Source organism: Meleagris gallopavo, chromosome 2 (assembly GCF_905368555.1).
Source record: "Meleagris gallopavo chromosome 2, MGAL_WU_HG_1.1, whole genome shotgun sequence".
Taxonomy (NCBI): Eukaryota; Metazoa; Chordata; class Aves; order Galliformes; family Phasianidae; genus Meleagris; species Meleagris gallopavo.
The window spans coordinates 29,764,974-29,780,018 of NC_139405.1; the positions used below are offsets into that span (position 1 = coordinate 29,764,974).

The 15,045-nt window shown below is 55.1% G+C and overlaps 1 long non-coding RNA gene across 1 annotated transcript in view; it reads left to right on the plus strand.

Annotated features, from left to right (window-relative positions):
* Positions 1-777: 777 nt before the first annotated feature.
* LOC104909641 (uncharacterized) overlaps positions 778-15,045 on the plus strand; it is an 89,588-nt gene continuing 75,320 nt past the window's right edge. The window contains exon 1 of the long non-coding RNA XR_014882060.1: positions 778-8,718. This is a non-coding gene — a long non-coding RNA (uncharacterized LOC104909641). The remainder of the gene's footprint in view (positions 8,719-15,045) is intronic.

Genomic DNA, 15,045 nt, shown 5'->3' on the forward strand with positions numbered 1-15,045 from the left:
GACCCAGTTCCCGCTGGGTTTCCAGGGGGCTGTCGGTGTTCCCAGGGAGCAGAGTGCCCGTGGTGCAGCACCTCGTCCCGCTGCTTCTCTCGCAGAGCCGTCGGGCCCAGAGCTACCCCTGGGCAGCCATCAATCCCTCCGCATCCCTCCCCGAGCTCACCGCCAGCCTGCAAGGCGGGTTGCGGCCACACGGTGTCACCCCACGCCGCCCTTTCCGCTCCGGGAGACGGCTGCTGCGGCCGTGGCTCCTCCCGTGGCGCCGTCCCGCGTGTCCCCGATCCCAGCGCGGTCTCCCGTGTCACCGCACGGCCGGCTTTAGGGACCCGCCGCCACCCGGTGTTGGGGACCCGCTGTCACCATTGTGAGCTCGGAGCGGCTGTGGCACTCGGAGCGTCCCTGTGGCACGCAGGGAAGGGCGCTTCGCTTTGCAGGTGCTCTGTGGATTTGGCGTTTGTTTTGTCACGGGGTGAGATGAGTTGTGTCGGTCCTCAGCAGATCTCGGCAGTGTGCTGTCCCGCGAGGGGAACAAAGAGCAAGCGGCACCGGCAAGCAAGGAGTGTGGCAGCACGGCTGCCATTGCTCAGGGAGGAAGCTCTCGAGGAGGGGTGTGGGGAGAGGCTGGGAACAGGGGTCTCCAGCAGAAAAAAGGGCGCTACCATTTACGCCCTGAAGCAGAGGCAGAAAGTGAAGCCCAGCCATGGCTCTCCCTGCTCCTTGCTGTGTGCCAGCTGCAGAGGGGAACCCATTTTCCCACTGCCTTTTCACGGTGGAGGAGGGGGTGGTGGGAGGGAGGCAGGCTGGGAGGATGCATCAGGAGGTGACGTGTGATGGTGGAGCGAGCCGTGGCCCAGCCTTGCTCAGGTGCAGCTCTCCGTGCTGCGCCTCACGTACCAAGATGCTGTCTGTCCTCCAGCTATTTACTGCCAGCTCATTTTGCAAACGCTGCACTTAGAGGATTTTTTTTTCCCTCTCTCCCTCCCTCTCTCCTTCTCTTTCCCTTCCCTACAGAGATGCTCACACAGTGCTCCCCATTCAGCTCAGCAGCGTGCTCTCCCACCTGCACGCACGCTGCCCCACGTGTGGGCTGTCCTGCGGGGCCGCTCCATGCCCACTCCCTGCCCCTTTTCCCCTGGCTTCAGTCCTGGTGCTGGGGAACAAAGAGCTCCATGGGCTTGGGGGCTGCTGGGGAGTAGGGGCTGCTGGTGAGGTCCAGCCCTGCTGGCTTCCCTTTGGGCTGTGGAGTCACTGCCCTTTGGTGCCTGGGGATAGCCATTCCCTAGGTGGGGAGCTGGAAGGAGGTTGCTGTGCTGCGAAAGTGACTGCTGCCATGGTCACCTCTCATAGGGGCAGCTTGGCTGTAGGAGGGTTTCTTCCGAGTGGGCCCTGTGGCTGAGGGCTGGCTCTCACCCTTGTCCTGGCCACCATGTGCTCTGAAAGCCTCAGGCCCTAATTAATGAGGCGTAGGGCTTTCATCTCCCTTATCTCCCCATCTCAACTGAGGACTGTGGTTGTACGGAGGTGTTTGGAAACATGAGCTGAGGGCTTCCTAGGGGTGGGAGGCTGCTGCCCGCTGCTTGTCGCAGGGGTTCACGGGGCTGAATGGAGGTTCCAAGCTGGCACTAAGGGAGAGGATCCCCTCTGTGTCACTGGAGCGTGGAGGAAGTGGGCTGGGGGGCCTCAGGTTGCCGGTGGGATGAAAGTTTGTGTGGGCTGGAGGGGCTGCAGGCTGCCCGCAGGCCTAGCAGGGTGGTGGGGCGGCCTTTGCACGCTACGGTAGATGGCAGTGCCGCCCGGATTTATGAATGGAGGAGGAGGAGGGGAGGCAGATGGATGCGGGGAGGTGGTGATGGAGCGGAGGGGGGGGAATTTGCTGGCTGGGCTCCGGCCTCCACCTCCGTTCCCCCTCGCCCCTGAGCCAGGCGCCCTCCCCCAGCCATTAGCATAGGCCTGCCCGGGGTTTACATGTCAGACTGCACGTTGCAGCAGCCGGATCCAGCAGCCAGCAGCGCTGGCAGCCGCCCCGAGTCAGCTGCTTCCCAGCGAGGAGTGCGAGGAGCGGGAGGCAGCCGCAGGCCGCAGGCCTCCACGTTAAGGTGTCCTCGCCGAGATGCAGCCGTGCGCCCGCTGCCTCCCGCCCCATGCCTCGGCACAGCCCGGTGGGACGGTGGTGGGGAGCAGCCTGACTGCCTGGGTCTGTTTGAGGGCTTAGGAGGTGCAGAGACACAAGCCCCAGAGAGCAGGCAGGAAGCTTCGGCATCAGCCCTTTGCTCCTGCCCTTGGTGGGGACACATCCCGGTGTCCCTGCAGTGCAGGTGAGCCTATGATGCAAGAAAGATCTTGCAGAGAGCCTTTGTTTGGGATGGCCCAGGCTCGTGCCCTCACAGGGCCAGTCTGCCTCCAGGCACCACTGCTGCAGAGCTGTTGGGGGAAAGCTGCAGAACACAGCCCAAGCCCCTGGCTGTCTGTGGTGGCTGTAGGCCTGGGATACCGCCCGCACCAGTTGGGTACTGGTTCCTGCCCAGGGTTCCCACATTTCCACCTGCCTGACCTACATTCTGCAGCAGGATGCAGGGTTTCTCATCGCCTCTTATCCAAACCAGTTGTGTAGCATTGCTGCCTCTGTGAGGTGTCATCATTAAGGATTCCACACTCCATCAGCATCCTAAATCCTGTGGGATTCTCTGCTTGCAGTGTGGGCAACATGGGTATCATCAAACAGCAGGTGGGTGCAGTACCCCTTGCATGTCTGGCTCAAGTGAGAGCTGCTATTCGGCAGTTGCAGGTCTCCTGTGCTCTGTGTTTGCCGAGCTCTGGGATGGTGCCTTGCTGGGGAGAGCTGACAGTTAGTGGATTTTTGTTTCCACATTAAAACCATCTAAGTATTCAGAACCAGCTCCAGCTACCGCTGTGGGAAGACAGCTCCAAGGTACAGAGCTCCCTGCCAAGCCTGCCTGCAGGGTGCTGCCCTCCAGAGCTCTCTGCAGAGCGCTGGCAGCACACTGGGAGCTTGCCTTGCTCCAGTGGCACCGAGCAGCTTCTTCCAGACCTCAGCCCATCCTTGGGAAGCAGTCAGGAACATTTGGGTCATGCACCTGCATGGGAAAGAGATGAAGGGGTTTTGGGAAGCGGGAACTGGGAGCACACACTGCCCAGCACGTAGGACGTCATTGGGTAATGAAGGTGAGCGGTTGGCAGGGCTGATGCAACAAGCTAATTAGGAATTTGCCATCACCACAGCTGGACTCACCTGCCTTGCGTGCTGCCACTGGGTGATTCTCGTTCTGTGTGACAGTCCCTTGGATCAGGAATAGCAGCCAGGGTGTCACATGCCTGCCCTGGCTGTCCCCCACTGTTCTGCATGAGCGTGCTACCAGCCACGCACGCCAGCGTCATGAGGCAGCTCCGGTGGCTGAGGAGGAATGTGCTGCTCCTCACCGGCCCTGGGGACAAATGAGTGACACATCTTCTGATGTGCCGGCAGGAGCCCAGCAGACAGAGTTCTTCAGGAGTGAGCATGATGTGCAGGGACCCCATGGCCTGAGCCTGCCCCAGATAATGCACAATGCAGAAGACTTTCAGCACCGCTGAGTGGCTTTGTTACCTGTTGAGTTGGCAGGGCTGGCTGCTGGGCCTATGATACTCTTGAGTATCCTAGCATCACTGGGTTTTCCCAGGGGAAACCTATGTGAGGAGCCCATTGCTAGTGTGTCCCAAGGGCTGTGAGCGGATCCCGTCCTACAGGGAACAGACTGGTGGCTGTGACAGAGGTGGGTCCTGTAGAAAACGCACTGGGCACCAGCAGATTGCTGCTGGAGGAGCCTTGGAGAAGAAAGCACTATGGCCCATAGACAAGGAATTAGTGTTGATGTTTACAGAACATTTGTTTAGTTAAGCAACATGGCTCAGAGCTGCTCAGACCGGCTCCCTGCTGCACTGAGTGGCTGTAGTTCAGTGCCGCTAGTCCTGCTGGGTGGCTGATACTTCCCACAGCACTGCCACCTGTGTTGAAGACGTGCCAGGGATGTGTTGGTGGCACTGGGGGCCTGCAGCCATCTGGGCACCAACTGTCTACCAACTCCAAAATGCAGAGTTCAGCCCATGGCTGGGGAAGGTGGTGCTGAGCTGCTTGTGCGTGCATGGAAAAAAATGCATCTATTTCATAGAAGCCCATATAAACTGGAACCATCTCCTGATGAGGAGAGTTGAGTTAGGTTTCCCAGTGCAAAGCGGCAGCTACAATAAAGAAAGAAAAATCCCATCCGGACCACCCACCGCCTGCAGAGCAGTCCTGGGGTGCGGGGTCCTGCAGGTGGGACGTTCGCTGCCTGCAAATGCAGGGCTGGCTCCCCACAGCTGCCCCAAACCCGGGGGAGCCACCTTAAGAGCTCTCCCTCCATAGGACTGAACGGGATACGCCAGGCATTTCATATACCATATTCTATAGCCAAGGAAACCCTAACAAAGAGCCGTACGCTCTCACGTTTCGCTTCAGGCTTCTCCCTGCTGCAGCTGGGGCTGAGTTTTTAAAAATCTTTGTGTCATTATTTCGTTCCTCTTTTGATTCGGCCATAGAGGGACAAGGAGATGCCAAACGAAAAGAATGGGCATTTAAGCAGAACTGGATTGAAGAGGCAGTGTGTGCGCAGAACAACAAGGCTTTTTACATTTCATATGATCTTATACATGGGCTCCATTCAGTATATTTCCCCTCTGTTTCATTTGAATGTACAGAATTAGCCATTCACATCCTCTGGAATTACGTCTCTCTCACATTTCCATGCGGCGCTGCCTCCATGTTCTGGGGGCTGGGAGCACTGCTAGCTCAGCTGGGAGGCGCGGGCTGAGGTCAGAGCCCGCGTGCAGGCTAGGAACAGCTTTGTCTTTTTTTGGAAAGTGCCAGATTTGATGCTTGGTGACTGTGGTTGGGGAAATATACGAGCATACACAAATGTATGTGTGTGCTAGAGCATGCGTGCGCCTGGTCGCAGTTGAGGGGGGTCTTTTTCATGTTAATCCTGCTGGATTTATGTCTTCAAATAGAAAGGCGAGCCTTGGGTTTCAGACACGGGCTGCAGTGGTTTGGGGCCACATGCGTGGCCCTATCATCCTGCGTGTCTGCTTGCGGCGGCCGCCTCATTGTCTGCTTGCGGCGGGGCTATTGAAAACAAATATTTATTGTGCTATTTACCAAAGCTCCCCGGATGCTCCTACACATGCAGAAGAATTGGCCCAGAAGACTCAGAGAAACCGAGCTGGAAGTCCTAGGAAGAGAGCCAGCGGGGAGAGGTGCAGGTAGCTGGTCTTGCAGAGAGAGGGAGCATCCTGCAGTGTGCACTGCTGGACATGGGGGTCCCAGGGCATTGGCTGCCTTTAGGCCGCTCGTGGCCATCTGACCACACTGCAGAGCACAGCTGGCCCAGAGTAGTGTTGGCTCCTGTGCATCGTTCAGCCGCAGCCCCCCCACTGAACCTGGTTATTTATACCTTTCCTGTGTGTGTTTAATTATAGCAGAACCTGGCAGCACCGTGGTGCTTAACGGTCTGCTGGCGTTTCCATTATGAGCCCAGACTGGAAGGATTATATAGCTGGAGCGTTTGAACCCAGTCTCAGACAGAGACTTGGCATCGGCTCCCAGTGCAAATAAAAAGGTTTTCAGTTGGCTGATGGCAGGTTTGAGAAGGGAGTATTTTTCACATCCTTAGCCCCTTCCGTTTGCTTCAGCGGCCTCCCTCTGTTGTAACGATTCTTGTTCACGATAAGGGCGGTCAGGCACTGGCGCAGGTTGCCCAGAGATGCGGTGGATGCCCCATCCCTGGAGACACTCAAGGTCAGGCTGGACGGGGCTCTGAGCACCTGATGGAGCTGTAGGTGCCCGTTCACTGCAGGGGATTTGAACCAGATGGGTCCCTTCCAGCTCAAAACATGCTATGATCCTGTGATGACACCGGCAAGCAGCAAGCAAGACCAAAAGCAATGTCTGTTTTTATGCATGGGCATCCTTGGTTCATCCATCGCAGCCTAGCCAGGGGGTGCTGCATGAGGTGCCCCAGCTACTGGTCCCCAGGTGCTGATCTCTTTCATATCCCATAGGACATTGAATGGGACATACTCGCCTGCACCCCAGCTCATCCAAAATGGCAAGAAGCCATCAGGGCTCCTGGCGTGATGGTCACCATGGGAACTGTGGGGACTGGGGACATTCACAGAGGGTTGTAAAACCTGCAACTGACAGCAGAGGCTTTCTTCATTTCTTCCTCTGGGCCTGGCCCTGCTGTCCCCAAGCAGGCAGTCTGGCTCTGCATGCACATACCTGGCACCAAGTGCTGGCCTGCTGTGTGGGAATCCTGCTGCCCAGGGAACCTGTGCCCTATCCATCCATCTTGGCCAAACGGAGTGTGATGATGAGCTGCTGCAAATCTATGGGAGCTGTGCTTCTTCTCAAAGTCTCAGCACACCTGTGCTCCTTGCAGGCAGTCTTGCCCACTGCATGTGCCAGGGCTGTCCCCATGTTCCTGCTACAAGACACCCCCCAGCAGAGCAGCACGCTTGGGAGCAGAACGGACCGCTGCAGCTCCATTCTTCTGTGCTTCATGCTCCCTCGTTCCCACAGCAGATGAGTCATCTGCTGGCACCCGGCTGGAAGATGGGCAAGCCCCCCCGTGGCGCTGACACAGCTTGGATGCCAACTTTTGGGTTTGCATGGGTTGGGGAAGAAGAGATGCATTTCCCAGGGAAAAGCAGCAGGGTCTCCCCTTCCACATGTCTGGGGGCAGGGCAGGGCACTGTCTGCTCCATGCAGGACTCACTCACCTCCTACTAAGACAAGCCCTCTTAATAATATATCTGTGATACGCAGATTTCCTCCCATGCCTCATGTCAGATCTGCAAATCTGTATTTGCAGATGTGAGCTCATCCTGATGCCCCCAGGTGTAAGCCCTGATGCTGCTGTGCACCTTTTAGCTGTCACCTCTGCCTGTGATGTTGCCCAGGACCTCCTGGTCTTGCCCTCACTCCATGCTGATGATGTTCAGCTACCCAGGCTGGGACAAGGGAGCACATGGGTGCCAGGAAAGGCTGGACTGGGGCACAGAGAGCCACATCTCTATCCTGGCAATGCTGCTTAGCACCCGAGTGGGGAAATGTCAGGGCGTTGAACTGGGGAGTGCTCTCAGGGCAGTATATGTGAAAGAGATTATTTCAAAGGCTTGGTCGATTGGGCAGCAGCAAAGGGTGAGTCTGTACTCAACCAAAGGCCTTCCGTGCTCCTCCTTTTGCCAAACTTCAGGTCTGCATGCCAGAAACATGCCACGTTGGGATCTCTTCAAAAGAAAGGTCATCAGATTTCCCTGTAACAAAAGCAAGAGAAACCAAAGTATTTCTCCCTGACAATGTTCTTGGAAATGGATGAATCACTTTGGCTGAAATTATATATTTTACATCTATATTTGTATAGATAGTTAGCGCTAGGCAGCCAAGAAGCGAGACAAAGCTCTGTTAAAGACAGTAAAGTATGGCCAAGTGGAAACCAGCTGAAAACCAGCAGTTGGACGGGGAAAGAGAACTCATGGAGTTTGGGATGCACACATGGTCCTCATGTTTGGGAGAAGAGGGAGGAGAGCAGGGAGCCAGGCGGCATGGAGTGATGTACTGGGAAATGCAGATGTGCTAGAAGAGGAGGACTAGATGATGGGTGGCTTTTGTGCTGGGGTGGAGGCTAAAGTTAAAGAGGATGTAAGGAGCCTCAAGTCCCTGGTTAGAACCCCTTGGTGCAGCACCATGCAATGAAAGATGAGTATGGACATCAGCACAGAGTCCCTTGCACTTCTCCCTTCAATATTACCATGCTCTGGATGTTAGAAGTTCAGTGGCAAGGAGAGTCAAGTAGACAGTGCATGACCTGCTGTGGTTTTGAGGTGCTTTGGGGAGAGCAGAGGACACCCCAAGAGCAGGAGCAGACTCACAGAAGTTAATGTGCCACCAAGATGTGTCAAGCAGCCTCTGAAGATGGGAGCCATTGCCCATCCTTGGCTGTGGTGGCCAGTATGTGCTCAATGCAGAGCCTCCTCAGTCATCTGCTGATGTTTCCCGGCCGTAAGCTGAGGGAGACCGGCGTGTGTGAGTCACCGGGCTTTGCTGGCTGCCATCCACGTGCTCCATTTGGTGCTGCTTTGTGTGTGTGAGAGCGCGCTCTCCCTCCCAGCTGTGTGCTTGCCTGCCAGCTCGCGGCTGATTGCCTTTGCAGCTGTGCTGGTTTTTGCCTCTCTTCGAGCTCTGAGAGCCTTGTCCATGGATGAGGGGAGAGGAGGAGGAGGAGAAGGGAGGGAAAATGAAAAATAAATTAATAAATCAGCAGAGTGAGAGATGCCCTATAGAGGAGGATGTCTGCTTGCAGAGCTGTTGATCCCCCAGGCATGTGGTGTGCTGTTGTCCTCACCGCACCTCCACTAACAGCAAGCAGATTATGTCATCTCCCCACACTTTCCTGAAGATGAATGGGGGTCCCTGCTGGAAGCTCCTCTACTTGGCACAGGGCTGCTAGCTCCTCTGGGTGATTCCCAATCAATTTGGCTGCTTCTAGGGCTGCTTCTGCTCTCTCCATGTGGTGAGGGAGGACACCTTCCTTGCACACAGATGAATGGGACCATCTTCAGTAGGCTCACACCATGGCACCTTGCAGGGGAACAGTGAGATATCTCAGCGTCAGGAGGTGTTTGGAGGTAAGTTTTGCTCCCTACCTGCTCCCTTTGCAAAAGGTCAGGAATGGGCTGTCAAGGTTCCTGGTTCCTGAAGTGCCCCATAGATCACAGAGCCCCCAGAAGAGGTGTATCAGGAACCATTTATGAGCTTGAATCCCATCCTTCTCTCTACTGCATTTCTGGGGATGTGGCACTGTCAGTCCACAGCTTTTCTTTCTGTATCACAGAGAACTTTATCAAATGGCCTCAATCCCAGCGCATCCCAAAAAATCTGCAATAGGGGTGACATCCTCTGCATGGGGCTTTGCAAGGATGAGTAGGACCAGGTGTTCTGGCTTTTGGATGAGCCCGAGTGGTATGGGATGTACTGCACACCACCTTGCTTCTCTGCAAGTTATGGTCAATGGATTTGTTCAAGGCCCCACAGTTTTCAGAATGTTGTCCCCCACTGAGGGCTTTCCCAAGTGATCTCTCTTCAAGGGGCTGCTATGATTTCCTGCTGCCTGGCCATACTCATCCCGCCTTTTTCCCAGTAGCAGCAGCAGCAGCCCAGAGCCCCGCTTTGCTCTATCTGGCGTGGGTGTGTGTCTGCAGGCTCCGAGGGCACCCACTTGCAGGACACCTGTGCATATGAGATCAGGCAGGGCCCTGTTAGGCCAGGACAGAGCAGTGATTTCCCAGCGAGGGACTGGATGGGCTGGAGCTTCCTGAGCAGGTGGGAGCACACGGATACAATGGGAAAAGCACTTGGGAGGAGCCTGAGCTGGTGTTTAGCTAGCCTGGAGCAGGACCAGGAGGACTTTATGTTTATAACCTTACAACCTAAGAGTGCACTGCAGGCAAAGGCATTTTTCCACCACCTCCTTATTGCTCAGAGGTGCCCATGCAAGAAGGACCCCTTGTCCCCAGGTGTGCTTCTTGCCACCAGTTCAACCTGGTGCACAGTCCATGGACTTTCCCCGCGTTGCAGAGGCCGGGGATGGTTCTGGCAGAGCTGCTCTAATCAGGGACCCGCCTGGGTAAAGGAGACAACTTGGTGGCACCTCCTGGCACGGGGCTGTCCTCACCATCCAGGCTGACATGCGTGATGGGGCTGGCATGCAGGTAGAGAGGGGACTGGGATGGAGAGAAGTGTGGTGCATGTTACCAGAGGCTCCTGCCCTCTCCCAGCAGGAGAGCTGTGGTGCTCCTATAGAACAAGGGGACACTGCTGGCTCCCAGTCTCAGGAAGGAAGAGCAACGTGGACGAGGAGCCTAAGGCCCAGTCCCATCTGTCCCTGGGGGCACAGATGCCTGCTCTCGCCCCTCTTCTTGGCAGCCTGGTAGCAGAAGCCCAGGCAGTATCCAGCCCCGGCACTGTGCCAAGACAGCCTCCTGCTGTCGCTATTTCCCCTGCCACCTGCAGCTCCCTGTGGCCCCCTCCCACCACCCTGTCCTATCTTGTCCCGTGTGGGTGTGTGGGGGCCTTCCCTCAGCACGCTGCCGCTGCCAGCAGCCCCTCCTCCCCACCTGGGAAACAGGCTCCCTTCTCTTCCCGGCCCTCTGTGCAGACACCAAACTTTGCACGTAGCAAATGGAGGCGATTTCCTCCTTAGTGGTGGCACATGGAAAGTATTGAGCTGTTTGTGGGTTTTTTTTTTTTCCTCCTCCTGTATTTTTTCCCCCTTCCCTCACCCAACAGGCTGTCAGCATGCCATTGGACTCTGTGTTAGGGCTCCCACTCTTCTCTGCTTGTGTACATCTGCTCCTGGTCATCCTGCACGGTGCCGAATGTCAGGAAATGACTTAATCAGGGAACGAGCAGGGCTGGGCTGACACAGCAGGGGCAGGAAGGGAGGGAGCAGGGAGAATTGGAGGGGATACGGGGGAGCAGGAGGAAGGACGGGGCCTTTGGAGATCCCCTGTACTGCTTTTCCCCCAGTGGGAGCAGTGCATGGCAGAAGGGTGGAGCTGCACCCATGGCAGTGAGAGGCTGGTAATACTGTGACAGCTGGGAGGCCCCAGTGTCTCTCCCTTCCCGTCTGGTTGGTGTCCCCAGGGTGGGTTTGCTCACAGAGGAAGCACAGGGATACTTCTTTATTCACATTTCCAATGGAACACTGCCATTTTTGGGGATTGGAACTAGATGATCTTGGAGGTCCCCCAAGCCACTCTATGGTGCTATGATTCTAACAGTAAGGAAGGAAGGTGAAACCACTCAGCAAATACTGGAGAAGAGCCCTTTGCTTATCCTGTGAATGGTTTGGGGCCAGAACACAGCTACACTGCATATGTTGATATGTGATCTGCCCATCAGTTGGAGAGACTGGGATGGCCAAGGGAACCTTCTTTCGGCTGGGATGAGAACCTCTCTGAATACCCAGCACTTGGCATTGTCTACTCTTACATGGACAGGGGAGGTTCAGGTTGAATGTTAGGATAAAATTGTGAGGTATTAGAACAGGTTACCCAAGGAAGTGGTGGGTCACCTTCCCTAGAGCTGTTCAAGAACTGTGTGGATGTAGCACTGAGGGACATGGTCAGTGGGCATGGTGGGGTGGATTGGTGGTTACAGTAAACGAGCTTAGAGATCTCTTACAACTGTAATGATTCAACTTTTCTATGATTCTAAGAAGATGCCAGGGATCCAGAAAGGACAGTGCCATGCATCATGAATAGAGGCTGGCAGCAAGCTTGGCACCAGGGCTTGTGAGCTAGATTATGGGGACTTCTGCAATTGAGAGTCCTTGTCCCCAGAGAGAGAACAAGGTCACAGAATCACAGAATGGTCTGGGTTGGAAGGGACCTCAAGGATCATGAATCTCCAACCCCCCTGCCACAGGCAGTGCCGCCAACCTCCCCATTTAATACCAGACCAGGCTGCCCAGGGCCCCATCTAACCTGGCCTTGAACACCTCCAGGGACGGGGCATCCACAGCCTCTCTGGGCAGCCTGTTCCAGCACCTCAACACTCTCATAGTAAAGAACGTCCCCTGACATCCAACATAAATCTTCCCTCCCTCAACTTAAAACCATTTCCCCTTATCCTGCTGTTGTCTACCCTTCTTAACAGTTGATTCCCCTCCTGTTTATAGGTTTCCTTTAGGTATTGAGAGACTGCAATTAGGTCACCCTGCAGCCTTCTTTTCTCCAGGCTGAACAAGCCCAGCTCCCTCAGCCTTTGTAGGGGAGGTCCCCTGCAGCACAGCTGCGCTGCCTCTGAGCCAAGACAAGGGAAGGCAGCAAAGCAGCATGGAGGGGCCAGAGGCTGTGCAAGGCGCCAGTGGCAGAGCCCAAAGGCTGTGTATGTGTGTAAGACTCTTCTCTGGGAGAAGACGGCAGCTAGGTGGGTGTCTACACCTAGTATACAGGTACCTAGGAGCTACTGGTGCCAATAGTTAAGCCACCACAAGGACATGGCCCAGGCCCCATGCTGGGAGTAACTGACTCATATGGAAGCCTGTGGGACCAGAACTTCCTTGCCCTTAGCACTGGGGCCAGCCAGATTTAGTGCCAGGTTGAGCACATCCTTCAGGAGTGGTAGAGAGAGCCCTTCACAGCATGCTGTGCCAGTTCAGGACACAGCACATATGCTCTCTAGAACAAACATCCTGTGAGAGCCCATCCTCTTCACCAGCACTCTGCCATGCGCTTGAGGAGTCAAGTAATGTACCATGAACTCTTAAATGGTGTGGGGAGAAGGGTGAGTTTTGCAGCTGGCAGCTCACCAGCTCACCTCCGTGCTGGGCTGTTGCTGTAGTGTACGAGGCTGCATACTGAGAGGATCCCTCGTTCCTGCTGGTGTGAGCTGGACAGGTGGAGTGGATGCCTTCCTCTTGCTGCAGCGGTCCTGCTTTCAAGAACCTGCAGTACGTGAGGGTTGGATCTGATTTGGGGAGGAGGCTCTCCACCTGACTGTCTGCTGTTTGTCTTCTGGACCTTTTCCTTCCTCTCAGTAAGCGCGCATCTGAGTCATGTTGGAATCTCTTCCCTGCCACTGCTCCAGCAGCACGTTGCACACAGGGATCGCTGTGTGTGTGCAGACTTTGTGCTTTGCCATCCCTCGTAGTACGCTCCCTGCAAAGCAGTGTCCTCCCACAAACCTCACTCCCTGAGCTTATTAGAAGATTTCATTCTTCCTTGGCATATTTTCTATTCAAGTCCGCTCTCTTGTCTCCCAAAATCTAAATACTCTCCAAGTTCTCCTTAAGACCCAAACCGTTTTCTGCAAGCTGCAGCCCTGGCATGGATATTTCTGAATCAAGGTGCCGTGTATTCGAACCAGGATCCAGCACAAAAGAAAGACACAAGCAGCACTCATACACAGTGGTGGCAGGGACTTGAATGGTTCAGACATGCAGATGCAGAACTGCTCCAACAACTTGGGACGGGCTGATCTGAACACCACTGATGGACTCAGCTCTTGGGGACCAATGGCGGATGAGGCCACTGTGGGGTGATGGGAGATGCAGCCCATCAGGAGCCAGGGGAGGGCCCAGGAGACAGGGCCATATGCTGCCCACCCACGCTGTGCAGGAGGCACGCTGGGAAGGCTGGGCTGGGGTCCCCCACCCTTCGCCACCCACAGCTGCAGGTGCACAGTCCTATTTTGGTACCTGCCTCACAGCTCTGCTGTAAGTTTGGGCCTGGCTCCTCCAGCACACTGCCCACAATGTCTGCATGCTCAGTAGCTACTGTCCTGCTCCTGGAAGCAAATCAGCACCTGGGCATCCCCCAGTTAGTCAGCAAGCTGCATACACAGGAGTCACCTGGAGGGAACTGGCACTATCTGGGAGCAGTTCCGGCATCGTAGGAAGATGCGTGAGTGGTGACTGGACCCTCCTGCCTGGAAGCAGGAGGTGCTGGGCCATAGGGATGGGACTGTGCTGCCTGTGAGCCCTGGGCAAGGCTTAGTCAGAGCACTGCTGCCGTACGTGCAGCCTGGCACTGAGATGGGGTGTGAGCCTCCGTGAGAGGCAGGGAGGGAGGGCCGTGATAAACCGGCCCTGGTAATTAATTCCCACTCCCGATTGCATGTTTGCTCTTCAAAATGTGAAGAGCCCTGGGCAGGGCTTGGTACAGCATTCAACAGGCACCTTCTTTTATCTGAGCTATTTCATCAAATCTGTTAATTGTATCTATCTCGAGCCCTGGGCTTAGGGTGGAGATTTCACATCAAATAGTGACTGCTTGTAGAGGCTCCTAGCTGGGCACTGGGCTCCTCTTTGAGGCTGTGAGGAGGGAGAGGAGACCTCACAGATGAGGATTTCATCCCAGGCTCTCTGCAAACATCCTCCTGGCCCTGCTGGGGCAGCTGGGGGGCTGAAAAAGACTGTCAGACTCTGCATCTGGCAGCTAAGCAAGGAAAGACTTTCCTGCACCTCTGAAGGATATCAAAGAATCATTAAGTTAATTATTCAGTTTGGAAAGTCCACTAAGATCATATAGTCCAAACATCAACCCATCACTGCCATGCCCACTAATCATGTACCACGCTGCCACATCTACCCATGTCCTGGCCCTGCTCATGTCAGTCAGAAAAATACAGCCACCTGAGAGTTGAAAACAAGTCACATCTGCATGGTTTTAAATTGGGAACAAGTAATCTTCATAAAAATCTTATCTGGAAAATCAAGAAATGAGGATTATCCCAAAATATATGGGTTTGGCACCAAAGCTCCTTGTGTAGCATTGACACAAGGGATTGTTTACAATGATGACCCTCTTGCAGAAGTTGGCTTTTGAGCCCTAGGAGGCTCCCAAGGATCCCAGTCTGTCCTGTTCATGTCCCACAGACAGCTCATTAACTTCCATTGAATGGTCCAATCTATTCTTTCTTTCACGCAACTCTTTAAGAGCCTCTGCAGCCCTCCAGGCATCCCACCCTCTTGCTGCTGCTCCCCTTTTCACAACGCTCTCCAGCCCATTTCCACAGCACTTTGCCCCAAGCCTCCCTTCAGAAGATCTTAACTGGGGACAGGGTGGAGATGCACAGGAAGACCATGGCAGCCAATTATAGGCTCCTTTCCTGCCTCATAGCCTGGATGTGTACTCCACCATGGTGGAGCCATCATTCGTGGAGGTGTTCAAGAACCATGTGGATGTGGAACTGAGGGACATGGTCAGTGGGCATGGTGGGACTTCAGTGATTCTATGACTGATTCAGGCAAAGACATGAGAAGTTCCAACGGGGCCATGGAGGCAACAGCTGTGATCTGCACATAGAAATGGCAGCAGGTCAGGGGCCCTCCTAAAGCTGCTCTTGGCCAAGAGGCTCCAGACTAATGAGCCAAGTCAACCAGTGCAGGCTTGTTTGTCTTGTCAGTCTCTCAGTGACAAGAGAAACAATGAACGGCTTTGCTGCCTTCA